The sequence below is a fragment of the Catharus ustulatus genome, chromosome 15 (genome assembly GCF_009819885.2).
Source record: "Catharus ustulatus isolate bCatUst1 chromosome 15, bCatUst1.pri.v2, whole genome shotgun sequence".
NCBI classification, from domain to species: domain Eukaryota; kingdom Metazoa; phylum Chordata; class Aves; order Passeriformes; family Turdidae; genus Catharus; species Catharus ustulatus.
This window is the reverse complement of record NC_046235.1, coordinates 17,596,216-17,609,388: the sequence shown is the minus strand read 5'-3', so window position 1 is coordinate 17,609,388 and position 13,173 is coordinate 17,596,216.

Sequence of the window (13,173 nt, the reverse complement as noted above, 5' to 3'; positions counted from 1 at the left end):
TCTGGGTGGGAAAATGTGAGGCCAGATATTAAAATAATTCCCAGTAGGGGTTTGAACCTTCTTGTGCTGGGGTGGCATCAGGTGGGTGGGTGACACAGGGTGGCAGCTCGCTGTTCCTGGCTTCTCCTGGATTAGAAGGTGCCAGGGTGAGCTGGGGGTCTCAGTGAAGCTGCTCAGAGCTGCTCAGCTCCCGTGGGCTGTGCCAGCAGGGACAGCTCCTGTCAGAGGGAAACAGGCAGCAAAGAGGCAGGGAAAGGCAGGAAAAGTGGGAGGAAAAGGCAGGAAAACTAGGAGGAGACAGGTGGGAAACAGGCAGGAAAGAAAAAGGGAAACTGAGAGGGAAAAGGAGGGAAACAGGCAGGAAAACTGGAAAAAAAACTGGGAGGAAACAGGCAGGAAAACTGGGGAAAAAAACTGGGAGGAAACAGGCAGGAAAAGTGGCAGGAAAGAAGGAGGGAAACTGGGAGAAAAGAGGCAGGAAAGTGGCAGGAAAACTGGGAGGAAACAGGTGGGAAACAGGCAGGAAAGAAAAAGGGAAACTGGGATGAAAGAGGAGGGAAACAGGCAGGAAAACTGGGGAAAAATAGGAGGAAACAGGCAGGAAAAGTGGCAGGAAAGAAGTGGAAAAATTAGGAGGAAAGAGGCAGGAAAATGGCAGGAAAACTGGGAGGAAACAAGTGGGAAACAGGCAGGAAAAATTATGGTAAAGAAACAGGAAAACTGGGAGAAGAGAGGCAGGGAAATGGGAGGAAAGGGGCAGGAAACAGGCAGGAAAACTGGGAGGAAAGAAGTGGAAAAATTGGGAGAAAAGAGGCAGGAAAGTGGCAGGAAACAGGCAGGAAAAATGATGGTAAAGAAACAGGAAAACTGGGAGAAGAGAGGCAGGAAAGAAGCAGGAAAAGTGTCAGGAAAACTGGCCCAAGAGTCTCCTCAGCACTGGGGACAAGTGCAAGAAGCAGCACAAGTGCCAGCAATTCCTGTCACACTGCAGGAGAGGGGAGGGAAATGAAAAAACTCCACATTTGGCCATGGAGGCTCTTGGAAAGCAGTCCAGGAATCAGGATGAAAACACAGAAATGAGCTCCTGAGCAGCAGATGGGTTTTGAGGAAGGAAGAATAAATCCTTACATAACCAAACTCCCTCTGTGCTCTGGGTATGGGGTGCTTGTTTTGTTTTGCTGTTTTGTTTGGGTTTTTTCCTTTCTTTTGCACCTGCTCTGACTGTGGCACTGGGACCACACAAAAGGACAAACCCACAGTGGTTATAAATACCACACTGCAGGATTTCTGGGTTGGTTGTGGGGTTTAATCCTCCCTGGGACACCTTGCAGCTGATTATTTAATGGCAGCACGATTTTTTCTTACCCTGAGATTTAAGTCCAAAATATTCCTACAATATTAATCAGGTTAAAAAATCCCTTCCTCCAATGCTTTGGGAAGGATTTCATTAATTCCTACATAACTCCAGAGCATGAGGAGCCTCTCCCAGATTTCCCTGACCCATCAGCTGGGTTTTGCCATCTCTGCCTGCTCCACACCTATTTTGGGAGATATTTGGTTCCCCAGAAGATTTGGGGACTACAGGAACTGCTTTGTCCCTGTCCCGTCTTCTTCCTGCACCAGCTGAACTCCTTAAAGATCCTTAGCTGGGCTTGACAGATTTTAATCTGAAATCTTCTTGCTCCCAGGCATGAGCTGCTTTGTTCTCAAATTCTTCCCAAACCTGCCCTAAAAACTGGCACAAACTGTTTTTGTGTTGTGTCCCTTTTCTCTCTGAATTCCTCTCCAACTGGAAATCTCTTGATCTTTTATTTCCACCTGGAAAGGAAAACAGCTTAGGGGACACTTAGGGAAGTCTCTGTTGGACACTCTATAAATCCTGCTGGACTTGTGGTGATTTATTTTTTTGGCAGGAAGGTTCTTGCCTGTGGAATTCAACCGGTGATGCCACAGCAGCTAAAAAATCCAACAAATTTTGCCTTGCTCACAATTTTTTCAATTTTTTTTTTTTTTTTTGGGTGGCCGAGATGCTGCCAACACATCCTGGCCCAAACTGTGCACGGGTGCAGGGTGTGGGTGTGAGAGTAGCTCGGGGTTAATGAACAGCTCGTTAACATTTCCTGCTCTCCAGGGTGAAGGTCGGTGCCTCCCAGAACCGCTGGGCTCGCAGACATTCCCAGCCCATCCCTGCCAAACCGCAGCTGCCATTCCTGTGGGATTTAGGGAAACCAGCCCTTCCCTTTTCCTCGTTTGAGAGGTTTGGCTGATAGAAAAAATAAATCAAGAGGTGTCCCAGTGCCTGGCCCCCATCCCCAGAATCTCCTGAAAATCCTCTTCATCCCTGGCAGAGTGGGATTTCTCCCAACATCTGGATTTCTGCTTTGTTTTGGGTTCACTTCCCAAAACCTGGCATGAAGAGCAGTGGTGTGGGAGAGGAAAGAGAAGCAGCAGAAAAGGGAGGGAAAGGAGGGGGAACTGTTAATTCAGCTTTAGTTAGACAGTAATCACATGTTTATTAAAAAAACCAACAGATTTTTAAAAATGACTGATATTCAGTGACTGCCCAGGAGACAGGGATTGATTTCCTGCTCATTAGACAGTCTATAATTATTATTATTGTTATTATTATTATTAGGCATCACTGGATTGAATTTCACAAACAAAAAGCGATGAACCCCAAAGGGACGAACACGAGACACCTGTAACTTAATTTATGTGGAAGAGCTTTATTATTTTATTACAAACAACAAAATAATCAAGAGTTTGATTATATTCCAAGCCCGGAACATTCCAGGAGAGTTTTGGGTTTAAAAAAGGAGGGACAGACCCCCAGAAAAGCAGGATCTTCTCCCTCCCCTCCTTCCAGATGGGGTTGAAGAATTCTGAGGGTTTCTGAGCGATTCTCACTTTCCAAGTGCTCCCATTTCAGTGTTTATGACCAAACCCTGTCCCACTCCCTGTCTTGTCCCTGTCACAGGGACTGGAGGTGGCTGCTGGGGACATTCCAGGACAGCTCCAGTGGCAAAAAACCACTTAGAGAGTTCCTCAGTGCAAAGGGAAAATTAAACGAAATTAAGGTTGTATTAATTAAACTAATTATTATTTTTTTAAAAAGGAGAGTCTCTCTGGGGAAGGAGACAAAAGAGAAAATTCCCATTTTTGCTCCCAGCAAAGCAAAGCCCAGAACTCCTTCCCAGGGCACAGCAGACACCAAAAAAATCAGAATATTGCATTCAGCAGGTCGTGCTGGACAAAACCAGGTTCGTTTGCCCTGCAATCCTCACCTTATTTAGAGGCAGCCCTGTCCCTGCTGCCCTCCCCTTGCTCCACTTGTGAAATAAATGTCTATTTTTGTGCTCAGCTCCTGCCTGTTCCCCACGTACTGCCAGGGAAATGAAGAGCTCTGTTTATTCCAAATGGCTTTATTGGAGCATCAGGAAGCACAAATCAATTCCCAAACGAAGTCCTGCGGTACCCCAGGAATCAGGGCTGGCAAACAGAGATTTGCTGGCTTAAATTAATAGCCAGGCAAGATGAAAGGCAAGGCAGGCCATAAAATGAGTCAGGTACAATATACTCCCTCAGATGTAGAGCTCAGCAGTAAATAACCAGCAGGGAGGTTTTAAAAATCAACGTGGAAAAGCAAATTCTGGGAAGGCCTGAGTGCATTTTGCCGTGGAGGAATCGCTGCTGCCTGGGGGCTGCAGGAGGAGAGGAAATCTCACAGCAAAATCTTCCACTTTTCCAGTTGTTTTGGGCAGAGAAAATTCAGATTTCTTTCATGTTCTTCTCCAGTGCTGGTGGGGCCAGGAGCTCGGGGGTCCCTCCCGGCTTGTGGTTTCCTGCAGAAATTGGGAAATGCGGAATTTTGGGGAATAAATGAAAGGGAGAGATCAAACCCTGGGCAAAAGGGGAGCAAAGCAGAGCAGAGCAGGCAGCCCTGCGGGAATCCCGGCACCTCGGGAAGCATCGCCCAGGGCTGGAAAAGCGATGTCCTGCCGGGAATTACTGGGAATCACCGGGAATGACCCGGGAATCACTGGGAATGGCCCGGGAATTACCGGGAATAACTGGGAATGACCCGGGAATGACCCGGGAATCACTGAGAATGACCCAGGAATGACCAGGAATAACTGGGAATGACCGGGAATGACCCGAGAATCACCGGGAATGACCCGGGAATGACCGGGAATAACTGGGAATGACCAGGAATGACCAGGGAATGACCCGGGAATCACCAGGAATTACAAGGAATGACCCGGGAATCAGCCGGGAATCACCGGGAATAACTGGGAATGACCAGGAATGACCCGGGAATGCTGCCCCGGGCAGGGCTGTGGCACAGCGGGGCTCTGGGGATGTTCCCTTCAACCCGCTGGGAATTTTCTCTGTTTTCTCTTTTCTCTTTTTCTCTCCTTCCTCAGAGATACTCTCCTTTTTTTTTATTTTTTTTTTTGTTTTTAATTTTCCATCCTCATTCTCTCCATTCCCTTCTCACACCTGATTTCTCACCAGTCAGAAGTTCCCAGTGTGGCGGGAGAGGACGGGAGGGATTAATTTGAATAATTTTAATTACTTTTTAATTTTTTTTTGGTTTTTTGCTCTGTGCTATCCCACAGGATGCCAAGGCTGCAGCTTGGAGAGCTCCCCATTGCCCCCCTGCCCAGGTTTTCCAGGGAAATTCGCAGCAGGCTGAGGTTTGGAAGGTTGGAAGGAAATTTATCCATCCTTAACTTCCACCAGCCTTCCAATGAGACAGGGAAATTTTATGGTGAAGCTGAACAGAGAAAGGAGCTCGAGTGGCTGCTTTACCAAAATACCACATTTTTCTCTGAAATTAATTAGCTGAACCCTGACAAAACCCATTATTAAAAGAGCACCCTTGTCTTTTTAATCATCTGAGCTGTTGACAAAGCGCTCCCGGAGGCTGGAAATCAAACCCTCTCCTCCAGCTCTTTTGTTCATCTCCATCTGGGGGAAATTCATTAAATAATTACTGACACCCCTGAGCCAACGGCAGCAGGCATCTCCAAAAGTCCTGTAATGAGCAAGCACTGTCAAATGGCCAAATGAAAGGGAAAATAGGACAGCAAACAACACGTCGGGCTGCCAAGCGGGGGCTGCAATTAGGAGAGTGATTCACAGCCAGCATCGCCCACCCTGCTCCTCGCAGGATGACTCAAGGATTGCATCACTCCAGCTCCCCGGGACTCTCCTTTTGGTGGGAAAAAAATAAAATAAAAAGGATGGAGGCAGTCAGGCTGCTCTAAAGCTGCCAGCGTGGCTGGAAATGTAAAAGTGGAGTTGTGCTGCTCGTGGCACAGTCCCAGTGATTTACCAAAATGTGAGTTTAGTTTAATACCCATACTCAACTCTGATGGACAAAAGACTCTCTAACAATTTAAAGTTAGAAAGTGAATGTTTATTCAGAGATGGGCAGCAGTGTGAGGTAACCCCTAATAAACAGAGTTATTTATTGACAAAAGATTTAAACAAATTCATATTCATAATACCAGCCCTTCCCATCCCTGCTTCCCATGGTAATTAGCTGGAATGGCAATTAAGCAGCGTGGTTGGCTTCTTGAATTAAGTCTGGGCTCGTTTTTTTGGGGAGGGGTCTCAAAAGGAAGAAGTAAAGGTGAGTCTTCATCACCCTGACCTTTTCTATCAATGACAATACAAATGGCTTTGGGGCAACTCCAGTTTTGCAAAGAATGAGTTTCTGGTTGCAATGTTTGTGTTCTTTGGACCTACCTCCCAGTTTCATCCTTTCCCATTGCAAGCACAGCTAAACAAACATAAATTTAAGTTTCAGGTAACTATCTCAAGCCCAGTTTCTTTTAACTTTTAACTAAAATCCCAATTTCTTTAAGATGAGTGTTTCACCAGGAGGGGTCAGAGCCTGCCTGGAATTCTCTCCCTGCCACTGTGGGGTGGGCAGAGGGTGCAGGGAGGGAGCTGAGGGTCTGAGCCTGGGCATGGACAGAGCAGAGGGATGGGAGAGCATCCTTGGGATGGCAGGGATGGAGCAGCTCTGGGATTTTCACCTGGAGAGAACTTTGGGGTGACCTCAGCGTGGCCTCAGTGCCTGAAGGAGCTGCAGGAAAAACAGAGAGGGAGGATTCCCAAGGGATGGAGTGCCAGGATAAAGGGGAATGGTTTCCTATTGCCACAGAACGAGTTTAGGTGGGATATTGGGCAGAATTCCTCCCTGGGAGGGTGGGGAAGGGCTGGGACAGAGAAGCAGCCACAGCTGGAAGTGTCCATTGAAGGCAGAGGAACCTCTGTAATAATTTTAATGGCCAGAGTTTAACAGTGGGGACCCAGAGCTTGCCCCCAGCTCTGTGCCTGGGCAGCCAGATGGGAGCTGTGGGCATGGAGATGTTCCTGCTCTCCGATCCCTGGGACAAATAAAAGTGACCTGGAGGTCCAGACTTGCATCAGGTTGGGCTCAAAGAGATGAAATCCATTTTGGGATCTCTCTCAGCGGTGTCACCCTGGTGCCAGGATTTTAAGGGCACCTGTCAGGGATATTTTGGGAAACAGAGGCTCCTGCCTGGTGCCCCTGTGCACGAATTCCAGGTCAAGTGAGCTCTGCTGGAGCAGGGCTCAGGGCAAGCTGTGGTTTGGTGGCAAGCCAGGATGAGAAAGTGGCTCCTGAGCCCCCTGGAACACACAGGGCCAGCCTGGGGTTGGGTTTGGATTCTTCTGTGCAACTTTCCCCTGCAGGTTTTGGCTCTGGTGGGGTCACCTCGAGCTTTGCCCCCTCCCAGGGACAGGCAGAGGCTTTACCCAGGGATCTGGGCTGGGAAACGAGTTCAACATCTGCATGTGGAGCCTTCCCCTGCCATCCTGGAACAGCTCCTGACACCCTGGAGCAGCTTTTGTCATCCTGGAACAGCTCCTGCCATCCTGGAGCAGCTCCTGCCATCCTGGAACAGCTCCTGCCACCCTGGAGCAGCTCCTGCCACCCTGGAGCATCTCCTGCCATCCTGGAACAGCTTTTGTCACCCTGGAGCAGCTCCTGCCATCCTGGAGCAGCTCCTGCCACCCTGGAACAGCTCCTGCCACCCTGGAACAGCTTTTGTCACCCTGGAGCAGCTCCTGCCACCCTGGGGGTTTTTAGGTGCCCACAAATGTTCTGAGCCTGGAGCTTCAGGGGGATTTTTGGTGTCAAACCCACAGGGAGGCTGAAAGCCCCAAACCTGCAGGGCCTGGGGGGTCCAGCCTGGCCCTGCCCCACCCAGAGCTGGTTTTGGGGTGGTCTCATTTCTGATCTCCTTAATGAGGTCACAATTCCCCTGGTTTTTGTGTGGCAGGACCTAAAGTGAGCACGGGCACCTCTCCATGGGCAGAGCTGGGCTTTGGTCCATGCAGAGCAGGGATTTGCTTGGATCAGAAAACAAACAGGAAAAAGCACCTAGCAGAGGGACAGAGAGTGTTTTAAACCAGAAACTACAACAAAAAATTGCAGCTTCAGGAGGAATCCTTGCAGCTGAAGGGTCCTGCTGTGATTTCCATGTGGAATAAACTCCTGGGGAAGGGATGTGGGTGTGCAGTTGCTCACAGAATGAGCAAATCTGGCAGCCAGGAACACATTTGCAAGATTATGTTGCAATTAATTGTGATTTAATGTCAGAGCCTCTTTATTGTTCTTGTCCCACTCTCTCCCTACAAGATTTCATCAGAATAAAACTTTCTCTTTAGGAATCACAGGATTATGGGGTGGTTTGGGTTGGAAGGGAATTAAAAATCATCTCATTCCATTCCACTTTTCACTGTCCCAGGTTGTTCCAGCCTGGCCTTGGACACTCAGGGATTCCCTGGCATGGGGGAATGACACTTCCATAAATTCAATTTATTTATAGGGACTGTTATTCAGTCCCAAATGCAGCAAATGATCTTTTTGCTTATAAATTCTCTGCATCAGCAGAAGTATTTGATGTTGCTGGAGGCTGCATTAATCACTAAAAAACAGGAATTCATCTCCCACTGGGATTTATCCAGGAGCAGGGAATGCAGACACAACTCAGCTCTCTGCAAGGAAATTTCCCACTCTGAACTCCTGGTGATTTTCCATGGCTTTGGTTCAAAACCACTGAGGATGGAGGAAAATGGGGAAAAGAGGAAATGGGGGAAAAAGGGAGGGAGGGAATGGGAAAAAGGAAATGGGGGAAACAGGGATGGAGGGAATTGGGGGAAAAGAATTGGGGAAAAGAGGGAGGGAGGGAAATGGGGGAAAAGAGAAAATGGGGAAAAGAGGAAATGGGGGGAAAAGGGATAGAGGGAATTGGGGAAAGGGGAAATGGGGAAAAGAGGGATGGAGGGAAATAGGGATGGAGGGAAATGAGGAAAGAGAAAATAGGGAAAACAGGGATGGAGAGAATTGGGGGGAAAAGGGATGGAGGAAATGGGGAAAAGAGGAAATGGGAGAAAAGATGGATGGAGAGAAATGGGGAAAGAGAAAATAGGGAAAACAGGGATGGAGGGAATTGGGGGAAAAGGAAATGGGAAAAACAGGGATGGAGGGAATTGGGGGAAAAGGAAATGGGGAAAACAGAGATGTCTGTGTGGGTGAAGCTGCCCCAGGTGCAGGAGGGAGCAGGTCAGGGCTGAGGGACACTTCTCTCATCACAGAGACAAGGGAAGGATTTTTTTTCCCCCCTAATATTTCCCTTATTTATTATTTCCCTAATATTGAACTTCAAATTTCCCAAGGATTCCAGCTCGGCCCCTCATTTCCCCAGCTGGGGCAGAGTTTGTGGCTGAGTAAATCCCAGCTCCTGTGCATTTGGGGCTCGTTAATCCTCCCTGCCCTCAAGCAGCTCCAAAAATAGCTCTGAGCTCCCTCCCAGGGCAGCCTCAGCAACAGGTGATGGCCTGGACTCCGCTGCAATTTCTGCTGCTCTTACCCTGGCAGCAGCACCTGGGATGCAGCAGAGCTTGGGGTGGAGGTGGCAGGATGGGAGAGCAAGGAGGGGCTGTCCCTCTGAACCTGTCCTGGAAAAATCCTGGAAAAAATCCTGGAAAAAACCCTGGAAAATCCTGGAAAAAATCCTGGAAAATCCTGGAAAATTCTGAGAAAATCCTGGCAAAATCCTGGAAAATCCTGGGAAAAATCCTGGAAAATCCTGGTAAAATTGTGACAAAATCCTGGAAAAATCCTGGAAAATCCTGGGAAAATTGTGACAAAATCCTGGAAAATCCTGGAAAATTCTGACAAAATCCTGGGAAAATCCTGGAAAATCCTGAAAAAGTCCTGACAAAATCCTGGAAAAAATCCTGGAAAATCTTGAAAAAATCCTGGCACAATCCTGCAAAATCCTGACAAAATCCTGAAAATATCCTGAAAAAATCCTGGAAAAATCCTGGCAAAAATCCTGGCAGAATCCTGTCAAAATTATGACAAAATCCTGGCAATATCCTGAAAATAATCCTGGCAAAATCCTGGAAAATCCTGTCAAAATCCTGGCACAATCCTGCAAAATCCTGACAAAATCCTAAAAATATCCTGAAAAAATCCTGGTAAAATCCTGGAAAAATCCTGAAAATATCCTGAAAAATTACTGGCAAAATCCTGGAAAATCCTGACACGATCCTGGCAAAATTGTGACAAAATCCTGGCAAAATCCTGAAAAAAATCCTGAAAAAATCCTGGCAAAATCCTGAAAAAATCCTGAAAAAGTCCTGGCAAAATCTGTCCTGTTCCCAGCTTTCCATGGGATGTCTGTGGCTCGATGCCAGCTGGGATTCTCTGCCTGTTCACCCAATCCAGCACAAGGAAATCCCCAACTACAGCCACAGGAGAGCTGGAAGAGTTCAATTCCACCAAATCCATCATTTTACTAAAAAAAAAAAAAAAAAAAAAAAAAAGAAATCTGACCACACTTTCCTGGGGCAGGCTTCTGAAACACAGAGAATTCAATTTTGGATTGACGCGTCCACTTCGCTTTTGTTTGGATGATAAAAGAAAAGTGGAAAATTTAATTTCCTCTTTTTTTGCACTTGTGGAGATGATGCCCAGGGTGTCCTCGTGTGTCCCCCACCCCCTCCTGTTTAAAACCCATCAAAACTCCTGCAGCTGCAGGGGGGAAGGAAGTGGAACAATCCCTGGGCCAGGGCGCTCCCCTCGCTCTGGGAAGGGGAACAAAGCCACAGGAGCTGGGACTTCCTTCTTTTCTCGAAAGAAACATCTGAAATGATTTCTCTGAGCTGACAAACAAAGCACAGCCCCTTCCCCCACATCTGCTGCTGTGGAATTCCTTCCTGGCTCCACGATTTTCCTGATTCCTGCAAGGCTCCAACATCAATGTCCCTTTTTCCTGCCCCCATCCCTCTGCCTGCCCTGCTCCTCATTTCCTGATGTTTCCCTCTGCAGCACCAGGGATCCCTTTGGATGCTCTTGCTCTCTCTGGGATGTTTCCTCTGCCTGTTTTTATTCTCCTTCTTGACCTTTTAGATCCTGATCTTCCAGAGCCTTTCCCACCTGGAGCCACCTGGCCTGGCTGCCTGGTTGCCATTGCAAACACAGCTCTGTTGTCACCTGCATCCCTGGATTCCCACCCAGCCTCTCCATTGGCCTGGGCAGCCTTGGAAGGGAGATTAACTCCTAAAAACAATAAATAACTGCAGCCAGGACCTGCAGTGAGTGGTTAATAGTTAACAGGGCTGGATGATTCCCTGCTTTTCCACTTTGCAGCCACAACAAGCTCTGGGTGCAGCATGGATGAACCAGCCCGGCATTTCAAATATCCAGATTTATTTTGATGGGTTTTTTTGAGCTTTAATGAACATAATTTCCATTTTTTGTAATGCCTCTTCTTCCTGTTTTTGGTTTCCTGCTGTCAGGTGGCAGCCTGGGCTGGGCACATTCTCATTTTCATCAGGAATTTCACAGAAAGCAAAGCAGAGCAGCCCCCATCTCATCCTCCACTGACAAAACCTCAGCCTCAGCTCTGTGCAATCCAAAGGTGCCTCCAATTTCCAAGGAGACCAACCCAGAGCACCTGGGAATTCAACATTCTCCTCCAGCAATCACAGTGATGGTAAATCACAGCTTGGAATGGTTTCATTCAACATTGGATGGGATTTGTGGCTTTGGAATATTGAAATAAATGTGGCTGTGAGACCCAGAATTCAGCTTGTGCCCTGGGAAGGAAAAACCTCAGGAATGGTATTGGGGTCAAGGCAGCAGAGAAAGGAAAAAAAAACACCCAGAAGGGAAATAAGGGAAGCAGGAAAAGGACACAAACCCCAGAAGGGAAATAAGGGAAGCAGAGAAAGGACAAAACCTCCAAAAGGGAAATAAAGAAAGCAGGGAAAGGGACAGAATGTCCAGAGAGAAATAAGGGAAGCAGGAAAAGGGACACAACCTCCAAAAGGGAAATAAAGAAAGCAGGGAAAGGGACAGAATGTCCAGAAGGGAAATAAGGAAAGCAGGAAAAGGACAGAAACTCCAAAAAAGAATTAAGGGAAGCAGGAAAAGGACACAACCTCCTGAGAAAAGAGATGGAGAAGAGATGAGAAAAGGAATCAGGAAGGCAAGGGAAGCACCTGCTGCTTTTTTCAGATCAGGATGTTTGAAGGATGCCCAGGGATGAAGGATCCTCCCAAAGGGACGTGGCTGTGCCTGACCCTGTCCCTCTGAGCCCCTCAATTCTCCCCCATCCTCCAGAAAAACCCGTGCCCAGGAGCCCCAGGACAACACAGGGATGATCCCACAGGGATTGGCAGCCTTAAAAATCACCTCAAAAACTGCAGCAGTCACAGGAGAAACCATCCTGGAGGATCATCCATCCTGGAAGAAAATCCATCCTGGAGGAAAAACCATCCTGGAGGAAAAACCATCCTGGAAGGAAATTCATCCTGGAGGAAAATCCATCCCAGAGGAGAAACCATCCTGGAGGATCATCCACCCTGGAGGAAAATCCATCCTGGAGGAAAATCCATCCTGGAGGAAAAAAAACATCCTGCAGGAAAATCCATCCTGGAGGAAAGACCATCCTGGGGAAAAATCCATCCTGGAAGAAAATTCATCCTGGAGGAAAATTCTCCCTGCAGGAAAATCCATCCTGGAAGAAAAAAAATATCCTGCAAGAAAATCCATCCTGGAGGAGAATCCATCCTGGAGGAAAATTTTCCCTGCAGGAAAACCCAGGGATGATTTTTAGCGGCACTAAAAAGCAGGGGGTGACTCCACAGGGATCTGTGCAGCTTTTTCAGGCTGTCCTGTGATAAAATTCCCAAATTCTGCTGGCAGTGCTGCCCACAGCTCCTGCCAGAGCAGGGTGAAACCCCAGGGTGCTGCTGCCTGCAGCATCTCTACGGATTAGGGCTCTCCACTGGTTTTAATTGGGATGATTAATTGTCTCATCATTAATTCAGCTGCAAATGTGTCATTTTCATTCTTTCCTTGTCTGGGGACTGATTTTTCCCCCTGCCAAGCTGTCACTGCCACCCTGCCCTGGGACACAGCAGGGGTGGGGAGCAGGAATTGAGGAGCTGAACTGAGGTTTGGGTGAAGAACCAGCCCAGGGGACAGCACAGGGCACAAAGATTGCTCTGCTGTCACCCTGTGACACCCTCAGCATGCTCAGCACCTTCTTCAGCACCCTCCACCCTCTCTCCTCCTCCTGCAGCCCCACTGCCCATTCCCACCTGGAGTCATTCCCACCCATCCCAGCCCCAGGGATCCCTGGAGAGGCTCTGGCAGCTCCTCCAGAGCTCTGAATGTTGAGTGTCTGAGTCCCCTGGTTCTCCTGAGCACACCCAGCCTCTCCCCCTGGCAGCCACAGCCCTGCCCAAACTGCATTTCTGTGCTCCCACCTTTCTGGCCCTGACCCCCTCAGGCACAGCTTTGGACTCGAGGCCTTGGGGAAAGATTCCAAATTTGAGTGATGGAGTTAAAATCACTGGTGTGGAATTGAATGGAAATGTGTGATTTCACATGGTGAGGGGTTTGGAATTTGGGGTTTTTAGAATATTGTAATAGGTGTGGGACAAGCTGGACATTCTGGGGTGTTGGATTTTTCTTCCTTCTTGTTCCTTCTTCTTCTTCACGATTTCAGGTGGCAGTTTTTGGTTGGATAGAAAATCCCACAGTGTGGGTCACAGGTTGTTGGGTCAAAAGTGTAAATAATAGAGATGTTAGCTTTTAATTGGATAGTTAGACTT